General features: G+C 43.3%; 1 protein-coding gene across 2 annotated transcripts in view; it reads right to left on the bottom strand.

The window, feature by feature from the left end:
- The window catches only part of TMEM150C (transmembrane protein 150C), a 211,341-nt gene that overhangs the window by 90,614 nt on the left and 94,036 nt on the right, over positions 1 to 26,691 (bottom strand). For both annotated transcript variants that reach the window (XM_075849834.1, XM_075849835.1), the window contains exon 2: positions 19,269 to 19,382. The gene's annotated coding sequence lies outside the window, so the exon portion shown is untranslated. The remainder of the gene's footprint in view (positions 1 to 19,268; positions 19,383 to 26,691) is intronic.

The raw sequence follows: 26,691 nt of genomic DNA, 5'->3' as shown, positions 1-26,691 counted from the left end.
CTCTGTTAAAATGTGTTTTCTGTGGTGTTACATAGGACTGCAGGCAACAGCTACTACATTATCTGTACTCAGAGAGTTATCACTGTGTGTTATCTGTGGTGTTACATAGGACTGCAGGTAACACTACTATCTGTATTTAGAGAGTTATCGCTGTTATCTGTGTTGTTACATAGGACTGCAGGCAGCAGTTACTACATTATCTGTACTCAGAGAGTTATCACTGTGTTATCTGTGGTGTTACATAGGACTGCAGGTAACACTACTACATTATCTGTGCTGTGTGCATATGTGCCTGTGTGGGTATATATGGGTCTGTTTGTGAATGTGTCTTTGTGCTTGTATATTTGTGCCTTTTATGTATTTGTATATGATCCTGTCTGTGTATTTATCTGTGTGTGTGTGTGTGTGTGTGTGTATATATGTGTTTGTACGTCTATATATTTACCTGTATGTATATATTCCTGATGTGTGTATGTATATTTGCCTGTATGTCTAAATATCTGTCTTTATGTATGTACAGTATATATGTTCCAGCGTGTCCATATATGTGGTTAATTTTTGGTTTGTGTAGGGGGCGGCAATAGAGAGTCCCGCACTGTCGCCAACCCTAGTCAGAAGGAACTCCGCCGCTGCCTGCACCACATGACCTCCTCGGCTTCTCCGGTAAGTCACACCAGGCAGAGCGGAGAGTGGTAGAGGTAGGCTACCGCTCACCGGTCTGTTCACAGTGTGGCGCTAAGTACAAGGGGGGCTGTGTGGCGCTATTTACAAGGGGGGCTGTGTGGCGCTATTTACAAGGGGGGCTGTGTGTGGCACTATCTACAGGGGGCTGTGTGTGGCACTATCTACAAGAGAGGGGCTGTGTGGCGCTATCTACAGGGGGCTGTGTGTGGCACTATCTACGAGAGGGGCTGTGTGGCGCTATCTACAGGGGGCTGTGTGTGGCCTCTTTAATTTATTTTCTTTTAATTTATTTTTATGTTAATTACATTATAGAACTACATCGCTTGTAAAATGTAGAAATGCTTTTATACTCGCGTTACATTAAAAAAATCGTGAAAAAAAATTACACCTCATTGATTGGTAGGGAAAGAAAACATGGCGAGGGGGAAGGATATGTTGGGAAATAAGTTGGGGGGGGGGGGGCGCCAATCTGAATCTTTGCCCCGGGTGCAGAAGAACCTAGCTACGCCTCTGGCCAAGGAATCCTTACCACTTAGATCAGATTGTTGGCAAATTTCCATGGCCAAATGTGAACTTGTTAGGGCATGAGGGTTGTGCTCCAGAGCTGCTCTTCCTATTAAAATCTGGACCAGTTACCAGTCACCAAACCTGTATGCAACACTTCCCTGCTCTCGCCTTATGTTCAACCTCTCCACATCTGTCAACCTTGTTTTTGGTACTCCCATAGTCCCAACCCTGGTGTCTTCTGTGTTTTTTTGGATTAGTACACAACAAAAAGGCACACCTACACTAAGGTAGCAACATATTTCTAACAACCTACATTCTCCCTAGGAGACAATAATAGTAAGATGTTAAGGCTACATTCAGATGAGCGTAGCTAACCTCGGATGTGAAAAACTGCCTTTTTTCACATCCGAGGTGCACCCATTCGGGGCACGTTGTCACGGATCCCCCATAGACTAGAGTCTATGGAGGGATGCATGACACGCAGTAAAATAGGACATGCCCTATTTTTTCACGGACCCCTCACACGCTCCGTTTAAACAACGGTCATGTGAACGGCTCCATTGAAATACATGAGTCCGTGTGACGTCCGTTGTTTTAACGGCCATCTCACAGACTACATATCCGCCCATTCGAATGAGCCCGAAAGCATGCATTTCTAATAATATCCCTGGTGGGTACAGTCTGAGCAGAAACAGCAATAAAAATACGGCAAGACGTGCAATTTTTGAGTAATAATATAACATTTTAATGATAAATCTATGGTACATCTCTACAAGAAGTTTTGATCAGATAACTGGAAATATCCTTTATCAGAGAGAAGAATTTCTCTTCTATTATAATTGCGGTTCACAACATTCTTGTAATAATTTCAAGCTTGATTAGTCATCTTATTATTTTTTGAACCTAAGAAATATTTCCCTTTACTAACTCTCCAGAGAGCCAGATAAGGCTGTTTTCATGCTGAGTATATAACGGATAAGAAACGCCAGGCATCTTTCTAAAACAATAGTCTCTTCTATAAATAAGGCTTGTTTCTTGACATTCATCCTGATACTTTTATCTTGGGACCATGTTTTCGGAAATGAATCATCAGTTTTTGCTTTTATAGAGGATTATTCCAAACTAGAATAAACAATACAGCTGTAACTACAATTACTGGTATACATGTGGGCAATATTGCCAAATGTTAAAAGCTGCTTCCTGATTTTCTAGACACTATTCCATTATGAGAAATTGGGGATGTCTCTGTGAAGTCGACTGTGCGATGTACCAACACGGACAGTGTTCTTGTTTTCAGAGGAATATTTTTTTTAAATAAAAAATTTAAATATTAAGGTGCATTCCATCGGATGACACTTCAGGTATAACTGTGGGATATAGTATAAGTGTCTTATCAACGGGGGTCTGATAGCTTGGATCTAGGCTGATCACAAGAGTGGGACTTTTATGTTCCCTGTTTCTCTATATGAACTGGCAGAAAGGAGAAGAGAAGCAAAGAGAACTTTTCCCGAACTTGTGTTTCTTCAGACATGTGAATCATATTATCATGTGGTCACAGCCATGTAAATACCCCTACTATTTAATTCATCAGATCAGTAGCTATGACCCTTTTATTAGCTAATCTATGTAGGTGTTGAGTCCATTTCTTAGGCCGGATTCACACAAGCGTGTTCGGTCCGTGATATACGGACCATATGTCGGTAGTATTTCTGGGACTGAACACACTGCAGGGAGCCGGACTCCTGGCATTACAGTTCTCTATGACGCTAGGAGTCACTGCCTCGCTGCGGGAAATCTGTCCCATACTGTAATCATGTTTTCAGTACGGGACAGTATTCAGACAGACAAGAACCTTTAGGCCTCATTCACACGACAGGGTTTCCCGGCCGGCTGCCGGCCGTTCATAAATCGGCCGGCACCCGGCTGCATTAGGAATAATAGACCCCTAATGGGGCTATTCACACGACCGATTTTTTGACGGCCGGGAAAACCGGCCGTCAAAAAATGGGACATGTTCTATTTTCGGCCGGGTACCCGGCCGCCCGGCTCCCATAGAAGTCTATGGGGCCGGGTAAAACACGGCCATCACCGGAATGTGTCCCGAGTGATGGCCGGGTTTTCCGTCGCATGCGCTCTATCTCCTCCTCCTCACAGCGCAGAATGCATGTGAGGAGGAGGAGTTGATGCCATTCGGACGAATGGCTGTATGCTGTACACTGTGTGGCAGGGCCGGGGTGTACAGCAGGTGGAAGGGAGCGCTGCGCTGGCTCCCTTCCCCTGCTTGTTTCAAAAGCGCCCTGGCCCGGCGACACCTTCCATGGCGCCGCTAGCAGCTGCTGCTGCTGCGGCTGCTACTACTGTAGCGACGCCGCTATAGCAGAGCTATGTGCTAGCCCCACTTTAGCTCCTTGAAGGAGCGGAATCCCACACATGGGGATTCCCCTTCAGGAGTTGCCGCTGATGTCACTGTCCAGATCTGCCTGGCCCGGAACGGATGCAAAACTTTATGCAAACCGGCTGGGCAAAATTGCCGATTTTACCGGCCGACACTCGGGCTCGGGCGGGACCCTGTCGTGTGAACCCAGCCTAACCCATATTTACAACCAGTAGTTTTTTAAGCTTTTTGTTTTTTAAACAAGCGAACATCTATTGATTGCTGGAAATTAGGTTGAGGGTTTTTACTTTTAGCAAGCAAGAAAAGCTGTCAAGTTTTGTTCAGTAATGACATGAGTAAGGGAGGAAGTAGCTAGCTAGTTCTCCGTCTTAGGTTTTAGTAGGAATTAATATTGTTGGCAGCCTGGAATATAACGGCTTGGCACAGCATTGCTCAGGCTTCAGTGCGACTGCTGCTTTAGCCAATGGAACTTTCAATCTTGCAGCCCAGTGGCTCAGCGCTTAGCACTGTTGCCTTGCAGCAATGGGATCCTGAGTTTGAATCTGACCAAGGGCACCATATGCATGGAGTTTTTATGTTCGCCCTGTGTTTGGGTGGGTTTCCTCTGGGTACTCAGGTTTTCTGTCCACAGTGTGTGTGAGATAGGATATTAGATTGTGAGCCTATTTGGGACAGGGACTGATATGACTAATGACAATATATCTGTACAGTGCTGCGGAATATGCTGGCGCTATAAAAGCAATGAAAAAAAATAGTTGCTTCTAGAGCGAGTTTGGAATTTGATAGTGAATGTTGCAATGGAAAACAGATCATTTTTATGGCGCTGTCCAGTAAGATTTGTGTGGTTTATTGCCATGTTATTGACAATAAGGAAGTTTACGGTTGACCACGGCAGCTCTAGTTGGCCTAGGGCAACTAATTGGTTTGTTGAAAAGGTGGCATCCAAAGACTCAATCACATATTCTGTTAATGTTTTTTGTTTTTTGTATTAATTTCTTGATATGAAGTTGGTATTAAAGGGAAATGCAAACTTAAACTTGCCAAAAGATGAAGCCTAAACCTAAATGACCACTGTATAAAACACTGCTAGAACACAAGTCAGACTGCTTTTCTCAATACTCAGGACTTCTTATGGGTAATAAACAATAATATAGAGTCTAATTTTCTATTTCCTTGAAAATGCTAAATACAGCATAGTTAAGAATTATTACCGTTGCTTTAGCCTAGGGAATCTAATGAAAGAAAATAATAACTCATCACATTAATTCACAGTCAGCATTTCTTATCTTGTATCTGTATAAAACATCTGAGGATTAACATATTAGAGTGACAGCCAAAACTTTGCCTTGTAATTGCAGATTTAGCATTATATGATTGTAATCTAGGGCAGGAATTTAGCTTTAAATTTCCGTCTATAAATCTACACATTGAGGTATAAAGCAAGTAATAGATTGGTATGTTATTTACGAATATAAAATATTTAAAAATGTCACTAGATTATGGAAACTAAGAGCTTTGATGCCCAACAGAACTGCTTTATTACGTCTATTGAAAGCATTTAGATCTAAATTCAGAAAAAAATAGCAAAAAAATAGCAACAACTTCATATTTCCTAAAAGCTCCTGCATTTTGATGTACCCCTATTTCCAGCCATACCAGTAAATCAACTTCCCCACTGTATTCCATAGGGGTGATCATTTTCTCCTGACAGGGCAGTGCAAGATTTCTCTTTAACGATTATCTGGTATAGGACATCTTTTGACATAATACTAATAAAAGTGTTTGTACAGAACATAAATAGTCCCGTGTGGACTCTAACTGTGGGAATACGCAAAGTATGATAGTATTTGTAAGTGTCATGAGAATAGTTCAGGCCTGTATTGTATAATTGTTCACTAAATTCTTTGTGCACCATGATAGTGCAGTCATATTCCCTTCCATCTGTCCCAGACTACACAAAGTTTGTTTTCAATCTGTAACAATGGAGAGACATTGGTCTGCATGGGGGTTGTAGACAAAAAACTGTAAAAAAAATTCTTGCAATGCATATAGAAAAAAAATGCCCCATGATTTCTAATTTTTAAGTAGCTTAAAATTGTTCTGATAGGGGTGGTTAATGTACAGACTTTTATACTCATGCATCTCATTGTGAAATTTTGGATCCGCTCAAGAAAACAAACTTAATTTGCTTAACTGTTTTCTGGATAGAGCCATGAAAGGTTTTTGACATCTGGTAATTAAAGGGATATTCTGATCTCCCACTTTCAATTGTTTTTCCACAACACAGTTCGTTAACGTTTGGAAAAGTTATTGTATGTCTCCAATAAATTTTCTTACCCCTGTGTTAAATGGCTCTGTCACTTTGTCCCTTCATCTTGTTCCCCATATTCTCCAGCTTTTTAGGTGGTCTAATGCCCTCCCATTACGTGACAAGGTGCGTGTTCACGATGCTGCAATTACTGTTGAATCATGAATTGCAAATCCTAGCCACTTCCCTACCCCTCAATAGTAAGCCCTGTTTCCCGATTTACCTTCTACCCTCTCCATTTGAACTGTCCCTGTATTTAAAAAAAAAATCAGAAGACAGCCCTTTGATAGTGTTGATAAAAGCTCTTCTAGATTAGTCTCTCTAGCGTTCTGACAAGTACAGCCAGCAGAACAGAACGGTTCCAGCGGACTACTGCACCTGTCTGAGAGCAAAAATATTCACTGCTATTACAGTAGAGAGGAAGCCATTAGCTACTGCGCACAATAACCCGGCTAGACACCTATGGACTGCGATGGTGGCTGTAATCATAAGAGACACAGTGAATACAATGATGGCACATAGGGTGGACAAGAATGGATATCTCACTAGTGCAGCAAATTTGAAAGTAGAAGGTATTTGCAATAATATATATATATTTACATTACATAGTAATTTAAATCATCACTTACTTTGCATAACTCAATAGTACAAGCGAATGTAAGAAACTTTGTAATAAATATTTTTTATTGATACGTATCAGGATCCTTTTCTCCCCCTGCACATCCTCCTGAATGTTCCCTTACTCTGAATTTACTGCTAAATCCGTCTCCTCAAGATGAGATGAATCATCAGCTCACTGAGGGATCAGGTTACAGCTGCCCATAGAAGTCTATGGACAGGAAAGGGGGAGGAGGAAGCAGGAGCAAAGTGAGAGAAAGGCAGAGAGAGAGAGAGAGAGAGGCACCCACAGAGAGGCTACTGCTGCAGCTTCTGGTAAGTTTTCAATCTTACCCCAGTGTTACTGCTGTATGATGTCCTCCGTGCTGCTGCTGCCTCTAAGGGTGTACCACAAAGAGATTAGGGAGCAGGATCTTCTCTTTTCTGTGTGTGATTTGTATGGTAGACATGATAGTAGTTAGGCTCCACCCACTAGCTCAGGGAAAACTGAGATTTAGGCTACATCCACTACTTTGAGCGCTGAGCCCGGGGGAAGCCCTTGACATTACTATCCATATATTGACAGTGAAGTCAGGGCTTTCAACAATGGAATCCTCAGCCAGAGCATCGCAAGATCGCAAGAGGCCTTTAGCTCACACACACTACTGTATGGAGGCAGAACAGTATTGTGCTATTACAGTCAGTGAAGAATTTTCCATCTCCAAAAGGCCCCATGCACACGGCTGTCCCCGTAATCACAACCACGATAGCGGGCACGGCCAGCCGCCGACAGCTGCCCGCATTTTCGGCCCATGCTCCCATACAAAGTATGGGAGCACGGCCCGTAAAATGCAAAAGAACGGACATTTTCTATATTTTTCGGAACATTTCTACGGCACGGACACCCATCCGTAGCAATACGGAAAGGTGTCCACGGCCAATAGAACTGATTGGGTCCATAATTGCGGACCGTATTACGGTCAGTAATTACGGAGAATATTTACGGTCGTGTGCACGGAGCCTAACTGTAATTTATATGTTACTAAAGTGGGAGGGAATGTATCTACACTGATCAGACAATAATGGCATATCTAAATTATATGCCATAAATACATATCATGGGAAATTCCCTTTCAAATATATAATAATGTCCTAATATTTGCATTTTGCACCCATATGTTTGTGGTAGATGAGATTTAGTGTAGTTAATAGGCTGATAATGCTCCCAATGCCCCTGGTGTGAAAAGTTTGATTAGTTCCATTTTGGCTGCATTGAAATATTGGGACACACTTCTTAATCATCAAAATCAGATGTTTCCTTCAGTCCCATTGCCTCACGTGTATAAAATCCAGCACTTAGCCATGCAGTCTGCGTTTACAAAAACTTGTGATGGAATGGGTCATTCTAAAGACATCACTGAATTCCAGCGTAGTACCGTAATAGGATGCCACCGTTACAACAAATCAGTTTGTAAAATTTCTTTCTCAGGCCTCATTCACACGACAGGGTCCGAGTGTCGGCCGGGAAAATCGGCCGTTTTGGCCGATTTTCCCTACTGGTTTGCATCCGTTCCGATTCCGTTCCAGGCCGAGTTGCCGTTTTTACCGGCCGATCTGGACCCGATTTGCATCCGTTTTTTTCTCTGTCCATTTTAAAATCGGATCAATTTCATTTAAATTTGTTGCCACACACAGCCCTTTGTAGATAATGCCACAGCCCCCCTGGTAGGTAATGCCACCCAGCCCCCTGTAGGTAATGACACACAGCCCCCTGCAGGTGAAGCCACACAGCCCCCTGTAGGTGATGCCACACAGCCCCCTGTAGATGATGCCACACAGCCCCCTGTAGGTGAGGTGATGCCACACAGCCCCCTGCAGGCGATGCCACCCTGCCCCCTGTAGGTGATGCCACCCTGCCCCCTGTAGGCGATGCCACCCAGCCCCCTGTAGGAATACCACCCTGTCCCCTGTAGGTAATGCCACCCAGCTCCCTGTAGGTAATGCCACCCAGCCCATATAGGTAATGCCACCCAGCCCCCTGTAGGTGATGCCACCAAGCCCCCTGTAGGTGATGCCACACAGCCACCTGTAGGTGATGCCACACAGCCACCTGTAGATGATGCCACCCTGCCCCCTGTAGGCGATGCCACCCTGCCCCCTGTAGGTGATGCCACCCTGCCCCCTGTAGGTGATGCCACCAAGCCCCCTGTAGGTGATGCCACACAGCCACCTGTAGGTGATGCCAACCTGCCCCCTGCAGGCGATGCCACCCTGCCCCCTGTAGGTGATGCCACCCAGCCCCCTGTAGGTGATGCCACCCAGCCCCCTGTAGGTGATGCCACCCAGCCCCCTGTAGGTGATGCCACCCAGTCCCCTGTAGGTGATGCCACACAGCCCCCTGTAGGTTGCACCCACCCCCCCCCCTTCCAGGAGAAGTCACTGACTTCAATGTCCATATATGGACAGTGTAGTCACTGACTCCTCCTGGAGAGGAATTCCCTGCCACAGGTCGGGAATTCCGCTTCAGAAGTGAGTGACGTCACTGTGTCCATATATGGACAGTGTAGTCACTCACTTCTCCTGTAGCGTCGGGGATAGAGTCGGGGATTCAGCTGCAGAAGTGAGTGACATCGCTGTGTCCATATATGGACAGTGTAGTCACGCACTTCTCCTGTAGCGGCATCCCCGGCCATAGAGTCGGGGATTCCGCTGCAGAAGTGAGTGACTTCGCTGTGTCCATATATGGACAGTGTAGTCACATACTTCTCCTGTAGGGGATTCCGACTCCTACAGCGAGCAATAAAAGACCCTCCTCCTCACATGCACTTTGCACTGTGAGGAGGAGGAGAGAGAGTGCGCGAGCGACGGTAGACCCGGCCATCACTCGGGACACATTCCGGTGATGGCCGTGTATTACCCGGCCCCATAAACTTCTATGGGAGCCAGGCGGCCGGGCACCCGACCGAAAACAGGGCATGTCCCATTTTTTGACAGCCGGTTTTCCCGGCCGTCAAAAAATTGGTCGTGTGAACAGCCCCATTAGGGGTCTATTATTCCTAATGCAGCCGGGTGCCGGCCGATTTATGAACGGCCGGCACCCGGCCGGGAAACCCTGTCGTGTGAATCCTGCCTTACTAGATATTCCACGATCAACAGTGAGTAGTATTATTGGGAAGTGGAAGCGTTTAGGAACCACAGCAACTCAACCACAAAGTGGCAAAGTATGTAAAGTTACAGAGCGGGGTCGCCGAGTGCCGAGGCACACGTGCATAAAAGTCGCCAACGTGTTCCAAATTTCCTCTGGCATTAACAGGGAGCTTCATGACATGGGATTTCATGGCCCAGAAGCTGCATGCAAGCCTTATATCACCAAGCACAATGCCAAGCATTGAATGGAGTGGTGTAAAGCACGCCGCCACTGGACTCTGGAGAAGTGGAAAAGTGTTCTGTGGAGTGATGAATCACGCTTCTGTGTATGGTAGTCTGATGGACGAGTCTCAGTTGGCGAATGCAGGAGAACGTTACCTGCCTGACTGCATTGTGCCAACTGTAGAGTTTGGTGGAGGAGGGATAATGCTATGGGGTTGTTTTTCAGGGGTTGGCCTAGACCCCTTAGTTCTAGTGAACGGAAATCTTAATGCTTCGCCACACCAAGACATTTTGCACAATTGTTTGCTTTTTTTGGGGAAGACCCTTTTCTTTTCCATAAAGACATGGTTGATTGAGTTTGGTGTGGAAGAACGTGACTGGTCCGCACAGAGCCCTGACCTCACCTTTGGGATGAATTAGAACAGAGATTGCGAGCCAGACCCTCTCATCCAACATCAGTGCTCTTCTGGATGTATTGTCAAAAATTTCCACAGACACATAAATATTGTAGAAAGCCTTACCAAAAGAGTGGAAGCTGTTTTAGCTATTTTAATGCAAACAAAATGTAACTAATAGCAAATATTTCCTAGCAGAAGCAAACTAGATGCATAAGCACAAATGCTTCACGATCCATTAGGGAGACAAATGATCTTATATATTGTTAGGCTCATTCTAAGCAATGTTGACCACCATAAACGTGTTTTTTTTAAATATTTTTCCATAAATCTTTTAGCCTGAATTTTAAACAAAAAACCTCATCTAATCTCAGAATATTAGAGCAGATACTCTCTTCTAAATGAAAGTCTAAAATAAAGAGAACATTGAACGCATTATCTCTTTTTTAATAACCTTGATAGCAAATGTTGTACTGGAGACAGAAAACTCGAGATTTTATAGCCTGGTCATAATAAATGAAATAGATCACTGCCATGTCGCCCACATATGCTACAGTTTCCTTGAGTATAAAATACAGGTTTAGGTCTCCTTTGTGTCCTACAGCAATGATATAAGATTTTATTCTGTAGTAGCAGACTTTAGGGAAGTGTAAAAGTTTTATCTGCAAACATCCAGCTGCTATTGATCTGAGACAGAGCTACATTTCACATTTTGTGACCAACCCGCTTTCCGTTATGAACGGTTTGCTGTGGTTTATTCAGAAGCCATTCCCTGTTTAAAGGGAACCTGTAACTAGGATAGGGCACAAATTAGTAAAATGCCCTGATGATGCTGAACTAGAGGATGCCAGTATGGCAACTAATTTACTTCCTAAAATAAGAAAATAACTTCACAAATTTGATCATTTCTTGTCCCCTGTCTGACAGTTTAGGAAGCCATTTAGTGGGTGCAACTACTCAACTGGTTAAGGTTCCATAGAACATATTATAAATGCATAAAACAGGGTGTCAGTCCATTAACAGAACCCCATTTCTCCAATAGTCATAGACTACGTAAAAGGAGTAATGCTTCTATGACTGAAATCAAATCCCTAGAATACCCTAAAATACCCAACAAGCTTTAAGGGTCCATTCAGATGTTACGGTTAAGGTGCGGCTAAAGTCGAATTGAAAACTGCATGCGTGTTTAGGGCCTGTCCACACGTAGCAGAATTGCTTTGTATTTTCCGTCCAGAATTGCAGACAAAAAATACGCAGCAGAACACAATAGCAGCAAAGTGGGTGAGATTTAACAAATCTCATCCACGCGCTGCGTAGAAAATTCCGAGCAGAAATAGACCTGCGGCGCGTATTTTTCGGAAAGTGGACTGAATTGCTGTGTTTTTCAGAGGAGATGTCACCATCTCCTAGCACTGTGAAAAACGCAGCAAAATAGGCACTATTTTCTGCAGTTACAAACACAGGAAATGGTGCGTTTTTTCCGCAGCGGAAAGTCTGATATACTTTCAACAGAATTGCTGCAGAAAGTTTCTGCAACAATTCCGTTATGTGTGGACAAGCCCTTGCTGTGATTTGGTGCATAATGCAGTTGCGTTTATTTTTTTTTTACCACAAACATAAAAAAACGCACCAAATTGTCGTAAAAATGCACCCGGTTTTCAGATGCTTTTTATAAAATAAGTGTTAACCGCACCTCAATCGCATCGTTTGAGTAGAACCTAAGGCCTCACTTACACGAGCGTGTGCGTTTTGCGCACGCAAAAAAACGCTGCGTTTTGCGTGCGCAAAAGGCAATTGACAGCTCCGTGTGTCATCCGTGTATGATGCGCGGCTGCGTGATTTTCGCGCAGCCGCCATCATAGAGATGAGGTAGTCGACGCCCGTCACTGTCCAAGGTGCTGAAAGAGCTAACTGATCGGCAGTAACTCTTTCAGCACCCTCGACAGTGAATGCCGATCACAATCTACACCAACCTGTGAATAAAAAAAGACGTTCACACTTACCATGAACTGCCTGCTTCCTCCAGTCCGGTCTCCCGGCCGTTGCCTTGGTGACGCGTCCCTCTCTTGTCATCCGGCCCCACCTCCCAGGATGACGCGGCAGGCCATGAGACCGCTGCAGCCTGTGATTGGCTGCAGCCTGTGCTTGGCCTGTGATTGGCTGCAGCTGTCACTTGGCCTGAATTGTCATCCCGGGAGGTCGGACTGGAGGAAGAAGCCGGGAGTTATCGGTAAGTCAGAACTTCTTTTTTTTTTTACACGTATATGTATATTGTGATCGAAAGTCACTGTCCATGGTGCTGAAACAGTTTAAGTCTTTCAGCACCGTGGGCAGTGACTGTCTCCTGACGTCGCGTACCCGAACATTTTTTGCCGGGTTCGGTTAAAACGAGTTCGGCCGAACCCGGTGAAGTTCGGTGCGCTCATCTCTAATTTGACACTCCGTTTGGATGTTTGTAACCAGAAAAGCACGTGGTGCTTTTCTGTTTACATTCATCCTTTTGACAGCTCTTGCGTGATTTTCGCGCATGCAACGCAGGACCGTCAGTGTGGCATGCGTTGTTTTCACGCACCCATTGAAGTCAATGGGTGCGTGTTGCGTGAAAAACGCAAGAATATAGAACATGTCGTGAGTTTTACGCAACGCACTCACGCTGCGCAAAATTCACGCATCGTCTAAACAGCCCCATAGACTATTATAGGTGCGTACGACACGCGTGAAAAGCACGCGCGTCGCACGCGCGTATAATACGCTCGTGTAAATGAGGCCTAAAAGTGAGTCTGTCACCTTGTACATTCGACCTGTTTTAAAAGGAAGGGCGGCTCCCACAGTTCATGAATACGTCGGACTCGAGTCGTGCAGAAATACAAAAATATATCAATTCGAAGTGCTAAAAATTATATTGCTTAGTGTCACATGATCATATGAGAATGGCCATATTTTAAATGACTGAATCGCAGGTAGCAGTAATAATTTGAAACATGATGCAAGTTAAAGAATTTATTGACACATGGTAAGGGTATGTTCACACGGCCTATTTTTGGACGTTTTTCAGGCCGTAAACGCACGAAAAACGGCCGAAAAATCGGAAGCAGAAAGCCTCCAAACATCTACCCATTAATTTCAATGGGAAAACGATGTTCTGTTTCCGACAGAGCGTTTTTTTACACGTAAATAAGAAGTGCAGAACACTTCTTGGGACGTTTTTGGAGGCGTTTTCCATAGACTCTATTGAAAAAAGCTCCAAAAACGGCCGTAAAAAACGTCGCGAAAATCGCGAGTGGCACAAAAAACGTCTGAAAATCAGGAGCTGTTTTCTCTTGAAAACAGCTCCGTATTTTGTGACGTTTTTGACTCTGCGTGTGTACACATACCCTAAGTATTAGATTATGTGCACACGCAAAATCAAAAGGGAAAACAGCTCCTGATTTTCAGACGTTTTTTAAGCCACTTGTGTTTTTCGCTGCGTTTTTTACGGTTGTTTTTGGAGCTGTTTTTCTATTGTCAATGAAAAACGGCTCCAAAAACGTCTCAACAAGTGACATGCACTTCTTTTTACGGGACGTCTTTTTACACTGCGTTTTTTCAAAACGGGCGCGTAAGAATACGGCCCGTCGGAACAGAACGCCGTATTTCCCATTGAAATCAATAGGCAGATGTTTGGAGGCGTTCTGCTTCCGATTTTTCGGCCGTTTACAGCCCGAAATACGGCCGAAAATAAGCCATGTGAACATACCCTTACAAATAGATTTCTGCTAGAATAATGTGTAAAGTCTAAATTTTTTTTACCATCCAAGATAATATTAGAAGAAAATATAATTGACCTGTAATTATAATCACCCTCTCCAGTACATTATCCCCTGTCTACCTACCGAGAGCACAATCTCCCCTCCCCCTAGAAGCGCAATCTTAGAGCTTCATAGCATGGGTTTCCATGGTCGAGCAGCTGAATGCAAAACTTACAACACCAAGCACAAGGGTCGGATGGGGTGGTATAAAGCATGCCGCCACTGGATTCTGAAAACATGTTCTGTGAAATCACAATTCATGCTTTTCTATCTGGCAGTCTGATGAAAGAGTCTGGATTTGGCGAATGCCAGGAGAACGTTACTTACCTGACAGCATTGTGCCAACAATACAGTTTGGTGGAGGAGGGAGAATGCCATGGGGTTATTTTACAGGGGTTGCTCTAGGCCGCCTTAGTTCCGGTAAAGGGAAATCTTAATGCTCGGGCATACCAAGACATTTTAGACAATTCTTTGCTTCCAACTTTGAGGGTACAGTTTGGGGAAGCTTCTTTTCTGTTCCAACATAACTGTGCCCCAGTAAAGCAAGTTCCATAAAGGCATGAGTTTGGTGTGCAAGAACATGACTGGCCCGCACAGAGCTCTGACCTCAACCCCCATCCAACACCTTTGGGATGAACTAGAACAGAGATTGCAAGTCAGACCCTCTCATCCAACACCAGTGTCTGACCTCACAAATGCTCTACTGGATGAATGGACAAAAATTCTCATAGACACACTACAAAATCTATTAGAAAGTCATTCCAGGAGAGTAGAAGCTGTTTTAGCCGCAAAGGGGAACCAACACCATATTAATGCCTATGGATTTAGAATGGGATGTCATAAAAGCTCATGTAGGTGTCCTAACACTTTTGTCCATATAGTGTATCTATTACTAAAAATACTTTGAACATAATTACTAAAATGACTTTGGTCATAATTAGATTTTATTTGGTAATTTGTTTCTATTTTCATTTTGAATCATTTATTATTTAATTTACTTATACAGCCCCAACATATTCCACAGCACTGTACAGAAGTTGTCGTCACTTACTCTCCCCAGAGGGGTTAATAATCTGCATTCCCAATCTGTATGTTTTTTGGCATATGGGAGGAAATCCACACAAACACGGGGAGAACATACAAACTCCACGCAGACGTTGTCCTTGGTTAGATTTGACACTTTGGACCCCAGTGCTGCCCATAATTATAAGTATAGCCATATTCAATGGCAGTTTGCGGTTTTCCCCCACATATAAATAAGTGGGTATCTATAACAGAACTTTTTGTGAGCTGTGATTGAGACACCAGTGGGTAAACTTCATCACATGAAATGATGTCTGGTGATTTGGAGTGAGCGTAGTTGCGATCATGTCTGCCAGTTATTTTAATGGATATAATAAAATTACAATTTTATTCACCATCTGGGAAATTCTGCTATTGTATGTTTGTTCTGGACTGAGATTATTGCTACATTTGCCATGAGAAACCGTGGGGATTTATATAATTCCTGACTATTTCTACATACACAGCAGGAGACAGTGGGCAGCTGTTTCTACTACCAAATACTGTACAGCTAATTCCTTTATTTCCCATGGCAGAAGTAAGATGTTTTTTTATAAAAATTTGAAGTTGAGCATTTAAAAAAACTAAACTGCAAATATTTTACAGGATGGGAATTATTCTAACAAAAAAGATAAAATGATAAGGTACCTATATATCACATAAACACACTGATTTTACCTGTCTAAAGAGGACCTGTCATGTCCCCATTGAATTGTGGCTATACTTGTATTCCTGCCTTCCCCATGATTCTAGCGTTGTTTTGATAGCTCTTTACGGGACTCCTTTTTCCTGCAATCAGCTCCATTAGTTTTGGCCGCGTATATGCCATTTTATAAATAAATTGACTGATCATCTTGGGTTTATGACCCATTGATACTGGGCAGGGGAAACCGCCTAGTTGTCAATTTATTCATAAAATAGCATATAGGTCGCCAAAACTGATTGCGGAGGAGGGGGGACACAGGCACATAGAGAGATAAAATACAATGGTGCTGGAGTCAGGGGGAATGCTCCTACATAAAAACCTCCCATATGAATATCTAGGTTTGGCCGCAATTTAGCATTTTTGGGAAAATGACAGGTTCTCTTTAAAGCCTGGGTGTGGCATTTGAACAGTATCAAAAAGAGGCAGAAATGTGAGGGTTAGTTCCCATGTAGCGTAAATGATGTGGAATTTCCGCAAAGGAATTCTGTGCGTAAATTCCGCAGCATTTCCAGTAGCAGCAAAGTGAATGAGATTTAAAAAATCTCATGCCCATGCTGCGGAAAAAAAACGCACAAAAGTTGTGCAGAAAGTGTTCTGTTAATTTATGCTGCGTGTCCTGTGCGGAGATGCAGCGTGTTTGGCACATAGACTTCAATAGGGAGCAGAAATTCTGCAACAGATCTATGTTGTTGCAGTTTTCACAGCGTTTACGCAGCGGAAATGCAGCAAAAAAACGCTGCAAATCCACAGATACACATATACTTTGCTATAATCAGTGTTTAACACTAAATACGCAGGTAAAACCACTGAGGAAAAAACTCAGTGTTTCCGCAATATGAGCAGAAATCATTTGGTGCGGATTTCTGACAGATTTAGGCCCCATGCACACGAACGTATTTTTTTCCTCCCGTAAATACGGGTCCTTTGTCGCACGGATTCGACTCGTATGCCACCAGTATTTACGGACCCGTGCCCGTTAATACGGGTCTGTTGTCACCAGTATTCCACCTGTATTTACGGATCCGTTTTCTCTGCACTAATCGGCAGCCCCTTCTCTCTATCATTGCTGGATAGAAAGAAGGGGCAGCCCTTTCGGGCAGAGTTTCCGCAGCGGAACGCAGCGATTGTAAGTAAAAGAAGTTCATACGTACCCCGGCCGTTGTCTTGGTAACACGTCCCTCTTTTGACATCCAGTCCGACCTCCCTGGATAACGCGGCAGTCCATGTGACCGCTGCAGCCTGTGATTGGCTGCAGCAGTCACATGGGCTGAAACGTTATCCCAGGAGGCCGGAATGGAGGAAGAAGCAGGGAGTTCTGGGTAAGTATTACGTTTTTTTTGTTACGGGTTTATGAAGTAACTTTAGACATCTATATTGTGAGTGCCGCGCATGGTATACTCACTGTCCAGGGTGCTGAAAGAGTTACTGACGATCAGTGCAGCCCCTTCTCTCTGTCCCGCACTGATCGTTTAACTCTTTCAGCACACTGGACAGTGACTATCTCCTGACGTCGCCTAGCAACGCTCCCGTAATTGTAGCCACCCGTAATTGTGGGAGCCCCATAGACTTCTATGCTGCTGCCCGTGCCGTAATTACGGCCTGAAATAGGACATGTTCTATATTTTTCAACGACCCGGGTACCTTCCCGTAAGCAAATGGGAAGGTACCCGTGGCCAATAGAAGTCTATGGGCCCGTTTTGTGTTTTTCTAGAGATTCTGCTGCAGATTTTCTGTTTCAGAAAATCTGCAGTGTATCCCGTGTGTGGGAACATATCCTATATGTACAGCAGGTAGGTAGCTTAACCTGTTGTAGCAAATAAATTTATGGCAATTAAATGGCACGCATGTTGGAAGTGGTTCATATGAAAATTTTCCTGTTACGCAGCCCAATATTAGGTGGCTGGTACTTTAGGAGGATGGCTAGGAGGGGAGTTTGCGTAGCGCTAGAACGGACAAGCAACATCCAGATTGCAACTGCATTGTTCTTTTCCTCACATTATCCACCCAACTAAACTCACCATGGTTACATTCTTTGAAAGCACAAATCAAGGTGTTTTTTTTTCGTTATCATTGATGACTGTCCTGTGGCTCTCACTTTCATGAGGGTCCTATGACTGTTAATGTTATGAGGGTTTTGCGTCTGGCTCTTTATTTAAGGGTTTTTCTTACGTTGTTTTACAATTATTGCAATTGCCAATTTACAGGTTCACTTTAAAGGTGACTGTTAATAACTAGCCGGTAAACCTACAAATGAACAATTTCTAATAATCTTTCATTGACATTTGAGCTTTGTTTGTGCAGTATTTTCTATAGGCCACAATGTACCATTACTAGTCAGACTTGGTTGCTGCACAGCTGTCTCCGCTACATTAACAACGACACTATAGGCAGTGTGAGCTTATTTTTGGTGGACCAATTGTGGCCTGGATTCAAACCCCCCCCCCCCCCCCCCCCCCAAATAATTCAAATTACTGAACATGTTAAAACCATGTAATAGTCAGTAAGTATTGACTGGAGAACCAGAATCTAAGTGACTGTTTCAGAGAACTTTAACCTTGGTACAGGGGAAATGAGTAGCATGTTGCATTCTGGTTTGACATATTGAGTCTACATTATTTCATATGACTACTGTATTCATTTGAATAGTAGAATATTTTTTTTGTCTTCTAGTTGTTGGCTTCTTCTCATTGTATGAAATGATGTGAGAATATTGACCTCGGCAGTCCTTTCTTGTTAGCTCCCACCCGCACTCAGAGTTCATGGAGGAATCCTTTCTGAATCCTGATTGAGGAATCCTGATTGAGATATAGAGCTGATGTTCATGTTTTTGTATGTTCATTTACTCTATTGTGGTGAAACATTTACAATTTTACATCGCCCTACTATATACATCGCTTTGACATCCTCTTTGTTAGACTCCTGATTGATGGTTTCCTAGTTCTCTTTGGTATAGCTTTATTTGAAAATGTAAGGTCTCCGATTGTACCTCTGACTACCCTCAATAAGAATTAATAAAGTGTAAACACATAAAAATTAATCAAGGACTTTAAAGGGAATCTCTAAGAACACCCCCTCCTTACCAAGACTTATTTGCCTCAGTAAGGTAAGCCTACGATATGTCTTATGTATATACTCAGCAGCCAATCTGAAGAGGCAAAGCTGCAGTGGGGAGGAAGAAAACAGCAACCTGAACCAATGGTGATACAAATGTGTTTCAGACTACCTCCGACTCCCTGTAGGCACCGTAGCTAAGCTAGTCACACATCACAGCTCAGGCCTAATGGAGCTGAACTAAAAAGCAGCCAAGCAGAAAATAAATAACAAGTAAGCCTCACCTATAGGTACTCAGTTACATATAATGTTTAAGTTCACAGCTGGATATCACTTTAAATTTGGCAACAGATATACTGACTGTGTTCATCAAGAACATAACATTTATACTGTACTGTCTACGTACCTTTTGGTGAATAGTTGACTTATAGGCTTTTGAAAAAGTTCAATGGAGAAGTAGAACGCTTTTTTTCTGGAATTTGCAGCAGCCTAACTTTTTAATTATCACAGAGACAATCACCTAAACAGAAAGAGAAATAAATAAAGGCCATAAGAATACATTAATAAAGCAGTATGTTCTTGCGTTAGTCACTTATGATTAATATTGCAGCATATCCCTGTGAGAAATACTCCAGCTTATTATCCCAAAGTTGCATTTTTATGCAATAAAATCACAAATCTTCAGCTGGTAATTGGACATCAGTTTTATAGCTTGAGAAATATTAAGTGCGGCATTGTCATTCATTTATTTTGCTCTGAAGGTGCCATTAAGGTGGATAGTAAAATGCTACTTTATAATCTTCTAAATGACAGTTGATGGCTTAAAAGCAATAGTAACATTTGTTGTCTAAACACAAAGGAGCAAAAATCTGCAGCAAGCGTTTGCATGAACATGGCTTGAAGCAATGTGGTGGTAGAACTTCTGCGCTCTTTTTTTTTCTAGCCAAAATATTGATTGGATTTGAAAGCGATGAGACATATAAAGAAAAGCTTTGCACTTTCTTGTTTTGATACAATCCCGGTTTTACGTACGAAAAGCCCAGACGTTGCAAACTTGAGTCAAGAACGAATGACATTACTTTATTCCTGTAGCAAGTAGACCAGCATATATGCCAGGACTGATAAACCACCAACAATATTAGAGGTGTCATTCATTAACATCGAGAGGCATCACTATATGTTTTGAATAGTTTATGGTTGCGCCCTGGCCCTGGAGCCTGAGAGGGCCAAAAATATCCCTCTGCCCCCATTTGACGAGACCAGTACTATAAATGACATGTAATAGTTGGGGGCCCTGTTCTAGATTTTGCATTGGGACCCAGGAGCTTCAAGTTAACCCTCTGAGTCATATTTCCTGTTATAACAAAGACCAGTCACAGTGCCCCTATTACAATGGCTGACATACTTTAAGTTATAGTAATAGCTACAATCCTCTTATTAACAGTCAGTGAGACAGCCCCCAGCCATAGTCTCATAACAGCCTGCCAAAGTGTTTCTATAAAAGTCATCCACAGTGTCCTCATTACAGTGCAAGCCACAATGCACCTTTTACAATGATAGCCACAGGGCACCTGTTAAAGTGCCATTCACAGTGCTCATTACAACAAAACCAGAGACAGTGCCCCCGGCCAAAGTGTCATCTCTGGCCTTAGGCCATTGGGCACTGTCCAAATGCTTAAAGGGAATCTGTCATCAGATTTAGGGCTCCCAAACATCATCTGCAGTTTTATAATGGCTCTGCAGAGCCATCAATCAAGTGAAGATGGGTAGTGGGGCTGGAGCTCAAAATGTAAGAGACTTTCTGGTTCGGGGGACACGGCGAATGGCAAAATAAGATTTATTTTTTATTACCAGGTCCATGATGTAAGGACTAAGACGAACGTGTTTTTGCGGCAAATCTGCGGGTGAATTGCGGTCCCATTCATTTCTATGGGCCCATGCACACGACCATGGTTTCCACTGTCAGTGCATTGCCCGGGAGCCTGGACCGCAAAAAGACAGAACATGTCTTATTACGGTCACATTTTGCGGTCCAGGCTCATATGAATGTACACCGCCATGTGCACAGCCCCCGATTTGCGGGCGGCCCGCGGGCGACACTCCATGGCCATCCGAGCCGCAGATCACAGGCCGTGCACACCACTATGGTCAGCACTGGTATGTTTTTACTGCTTTACCCTATAGCTAACTAGCGATGTTAGTCGTTTGGGAGGCTAAAATCTCATGAGACTCCCTTTAAATGGTCAGTCAAGTCTAAGGCACTGTTTTACACAGGAATATGATGTATATTTTTACAAATTCTCTGTATGTTTTTGTCAATATAACATAATAATTGTCAGTTTTTCAATAAGTTTAGATGAGTTGCAGATCATAAAAATTACTTTGTGAACCCAGCCTAACAGAGAGATATGGAGAAAATTTTTATTTTCAGCATTCATTGTATGGTATTACTAATAATATAATCCTAGTGGAGAAAACAGAAGGCTTGTACCTTTTTAAAAAAAGTCTACATCGCTAAGGCACTTTCCTCCGAAGCGGAATAGCACTTAAGATTGTGCTAAAACTTCCCGCTAGGGGAGAGGGAAAGATAGCTGTTTCATTCAGAGCACAAACCTGCTTACCTTGTTGCTTTAGGGGTACAGTTTTTATGTTTAATACTACAAATGTTGAATGGTCTATATTCAATTAAGTGGTTTTCTATAACGGTTACTTATAATCTAAGCTCACTCTATGTCTTCAAGATTTGTGTCTGCCACTAATACAATGTTAATAAATGTGCTATAAATTAAGTCAATATATCCCATAATTTTTTTTTTTAAAGAATATTAAAAAGTAATTAGTACAATAAAAATCATGGTAGAATTAAAACCATATGTCATCATGACTAAAGAATACGTTCTGGCTGCATACTACAGAAGACTACAGAATATTTCCCCTGTTCGTCTGAGCATTAATCATTTGTACAATAAAGTCGGCAAAATCCAGACAAGACAGCTTTATTTCTGTATTTTGGATTCACTCAATAGATAAAAAAATAAAAAAAATGAAACCTCTAATCTCGTGGTTGGTATGTTTGACAAAGGTTAATCATGGGAATGCTCAAAAGAGTCATTTAAAGGTCAAAATGAAGCTTACAGGCAAGGGATGAAAAACTGATAGACTTGTTACATCATTCCTAGCACAAACATAATCTCTTTGCATCACAGAGATAACAGACTTCTTTATTGAGTACAGGTAAAGAAATAATACAAGATTTAGGAATAATTCTAGGCGTTATTAAGGCTGTGAGCAAAAGCCACCAAGACTACTGACGTTTAAGACAGTTATTTCATATACCTAGGTTTTCCAGCAGTAGATGGAGATCCTGGGATAATGTCTCACAGCAGGAGCCCTCTTGTGAAGCATCAACTACCACCACTTATATACAACAGACTAACTAATTTACCTATGGCACTTCTCAAAGCACTGTGAGCCTTCATTTCTGGGTTCTTTAAAGTTTTTTATGCACTGCAATGAAACGGCATGAGACAAACATAGAACCCTTCTTTTTATTTCTCAAGTCTGTTTTTATGAGTACAGTGTAATAAGAACAGCGATAAAACAGTAGAGATGGCGGACCCCTAAAAGTCACAAAAACCGTATAGTGGAAAAAGCGAGTTGGGTAGCTAGTAGTCGCTTAACTCAAGGCCCAAAGACAAGAAAACTAGAGAGATGGTTTCTGGGACACCCAGCTCCTCTTATATAGAAGAATTCTGTAGTTTAGCAATAGTCATATCGAAGTAGTTAAGTAGTCCTAGCGAGACAAAGGAAGTATGTCAGGTGTCACTAGCTGTATTAAACATCATCTGTCAGCCTATGGAGGCGTAAAAATCATACCAGGGCCTCCACAATTTTAAGAATTTAGCATAGCCTCCAACTTCCGAACTGGCAAGTCCTTCCAGCCTAGAAATTCGATGTATCCTCTCAAACCACCGGTCTGGGTGACCAGCGGTTTGCAACTTCCAATATAAGGGGAGAAGTAGTTTTGCAGCCGTAAGCAAAATGGTGGGGATGTTATACTTTGTGAGGGAGAATTGGGAAGTGGGGAGCCACAACAGAACTAATTCCTGAGATAATGAGATGGAGGTTGAACATATCTTATTGATATGTGCTGTATATCACACCAGTAGGGTTTTATTTTCTCTCAATTATACAAGATTTGTGATATCGTTCCTGTATGTGTGTTACAGCTCCAACAATTATCATCTTGAGTGTAGCCCATGACTTTAAGCTGATACAGGGTTTTATACAGGGGCGTAACTAGGAAAGACTGGGCCCCATAGCAAACTTTTGACTGGGGCCCCCCCTCCCCTGGGTGTCACACAACCCCCCCCTGTAGAAAGTGCCTTTTTTACAGCTCCCCCTGTAGATAACGCCATACAGCCCCTGTAGATAACGCCATACAGCCCCCTGTAGATAACGCCATACAGCCCCCTCTGTAGATAGCGCCATACATCCCCCTGTAGATAACGCCATACAGCCCCCCTGTAGATAACGCCATACAGCCCCCTTTGTAGATATCTACAGAGGGGTCTGTATGGCGTTATCTACAAACGCCATACAGCCCCCCCTGTAGAGAACGCCATACAGCCCCCCCCTGTAGAGAACATCATACAGCCCCCCCCTGTAGGGAACGCCATACAGCCCCTCCCTGTAGGGAACGACGTACAGCCCCCACCCTGTAGGGAACGACGTACAGCCCCCCCCTGTAGGGAACGCCATACAGCGTCCCCCTCCCAAAAAAATGCGACCCACAGTGTGTCCTACAAAAGACATGTATCCCCTATCCACGGGATAGGGGATACATGTGTGATCGCTGGCAGCGATAGGGAGAACGGGGGACTGAAAGTCCCCCGAAGTTCTCCATGACTAACCTCTGACTTCCGGCGTCTGCGCAGCTCAATAAAAATGAAAGGAGCGCTGGTCACGCATGCGCACAAGCCCGACCGGCGCTCCATTCATTTCTACGGAGCTGCCGACACAGACCCCGGAAGTCCGAGGTTTGTGATGGAGAACTTCAGGGGACTTTCGGTCCCCCGTTCTCCCTATCAGTGCCAGCGATCACACATGTATCCCCTATCCTGTGGATAGGGGATACATGTCTTTTGTTTAATGGCAGAGCGGGGAGATACCTCCCTGCTCTGTCGTAGTGTTCAGTGGCGTCGCGCTGTAGCAGCCAAAGCGGCTGGTAGCGGAGCCTCCGGCCATGGTGGGGGCCCGTGCCGGCGGGCGGGCGACACGGGCCCCCTCATGCCGCGGGCCCCGTAGCAGCCGCTACGGCTGCTACGGCGGTAGTTACGCCACTGGTTTTATACCATCTCGTTGGGGTTTTAAAGGAATTTTCCTGCATTGTAATACATCTGGAAGAGCCATGAGAACTAGCTAGTATTCTGGTGAACTCAGAGGGTGTGAATTGGGTGTTGAGTTCTTTCTCCCATGAGGAAATAAATGTAGGTTTAGTCGGGTTGGCACTTGCGATGAGTTGTTGGTATATCTTAGGGAGCAATCAGTTAGGGAGTTGGTGCAATAAAAGGAAGGATTCCAGTCAGCTTGTTTCTCTTATAGGAGGTGGGGTGGAAATTGTGATATGTAACAGAATAGGATCAAAGAAGATAAGAATATCATTGTAATTATTGCTAATACTTTTATATTTTTGTTTATCTTTAAATAGCAACAATCCAGGATTTGTCTGGCTAATAAAATCGATTCTGCATAGCCCTGTGAATTCTGCAGTTGTCGCTAAATCTCCTCCAGGCTGCTTCCTGTTTTGTGTTGATGATGTAGGACTATTGTCAATTAATCAGCTTTGCTCCTCCCTGCAGTGGTTTGCATACTGCTTGTGACATGCATGCTGCTGCACTGAGCACAGTCTCTCCTGTGCCTTTTACGGTGTCCGCTCTTAAAATCTGGCTGTCCAGCACCCTGTTCACAGTTTGGATTAATCTCCATAATTATAGCATTTGCTAGATGTGACTTGGCCACAAGTCACATCTAGCAAATAGATGAACAATGTAGGGATGCACGATGCATCGAAACTTCGATACTGTTTCAATACTGTGCATCCCCAAACGGTTCGATACCGCTATTTCATGTATTTCGATACTTAGCTGTGTGGCCGCACAGCTCCGTATAGTAACACATGAATTTATGAGAGCGGGGCTGTGGCTGTGTAATACAGCAATTGCCACGCTCCTGTCAAGTGCGCGCCATCAGGATGATGTGATGCGGCCTGCAGCGCTGGCTAATGATTGCCGGCACTGAAGACAGAACATGGCGGGCGCACTACAAACACCCCCATGTTCTGTCCTCAGTGCCTGAACCGCCGCTCATTAGTGCAGCACCGGCCGCATCACCTCATGCTGAGCTTGCGCACACTTGTCAGGAGCGGGGCAATGGCTGTATTGCAGAGCCACAGCCCCGCTCTATAATGGCGGAGATCAGAGAAACCTCTTATCTCCACCGTTATGCCCCTGAATGCTGCGAGCAAAGCTGACTGCAGCATTCAAGAGGAAGTGAGAAGGGGGGATGCCCCTTGGATCGTATCGCAGGAATCCCTGTAACGCGATTGAGGGACATACCATATATGGGCAGACAGCCCAGGGTCCATTGAAGGACCATATTTCCTGTTGTTAGGGCATACTTAGGTATGTCCTAACAACTGCCTGTGTACTATCAGTACACAGGCTAATGTACGGGCATAGAGATATATGTCAGTACATTAAAGTTTAAAAATAAAGTAAAAACATAAAGTAATGTTAAATTTAAAAAATACACATACACCTTTTTTACAATAAACATTAAAATAAGTCTCAATACATAAAATATACACATATTGGGTATTGGCGCGGCCGTAATAACCTTCACAACAATTTTTTTGCATCATTTATGATGTGTACACTGTAAAAAATTAAAATAAACACTGCTTTCTTTCACTTATTGTGGGGCACGAGGTGCGATGAATTTAACCTCCATGTTCCTCACATTAATAGTAATTAACCCCATCATGTACCTTACACATTAACCCATTATGACTGAGAAAAATGATGGGATTAATTACTATTAATTTGAGGCACATTCAAAATTCATCACACCACGCGCCTCACATCAGAAAACAGAAGAACTTTTTTTTTTATTACTCTTGGTAAAGTATCGGCATCGAAGTCCAAATTCTGGTATCGCGACATCCCTAAAACAATGTTGTAGTGTTGGCTAGGTTCGGGAGAATGATTTTATGTGTCGTTAATCATTGGTAACCAAATAGGCCCTATTCCAAAGGTCTTATAATTTTCATTGTATGCAAAGGACCTGATATGACTTGGACTTAATGTAGAATAGAAACCAGATGACCAAATTCTTTTGCATGATTTGCCAGCCGTGTTTCAAAGGGGGTCAATGAAAATTCAGTTTAAAATCCAACTTTTAATCGATATCGCATATAATAGACCAAACAGTCACAGTAAAACAACACATAAGCAAATGTAACCATCTAAGTTGGGAGAGGGAATGCCCACTTAGAATAGGCGATAGCCACGATGTCAGTATTTAAACATTATGTGCATAATTATAATGTCAGCGTTCAAACATCATGTTTCTTGCAATTCTTGCATATCGCCTGGTTAGTGTAACGGTCTGGGGTCACAGCTGGAGAAGGACATAAATAATTCAAATTTAAGCCCTAATATAAGCTTAATTCACTAAGCTGCCTGGCCATGCAGGTTAACTGCCCCTATAGGGGCGACCCCACAGGACCCTTTCAAGAATAAAGCCCTGAACAAATACCCCTATTATTT

The sequence above is a fragment of the Rhinoderma darwinii genome, chromosome 1 (assembly GCF_050947455.1).
Source record: "Rhinoderma darwinii isolate aRhiDar2 chromosome 1, aRhiDar2.hap1, whole genome shotgun sequence".
Lineage (NCBI taxonomy): Eukaryota > Metazoa > Chordata > Amphibia > Anura > Rhinodermatidae > Rhinoderma > Rhinoderma darwinii.
This window is presented reverse-complemented; position numbering and strand designations above follow the sequence as displayed.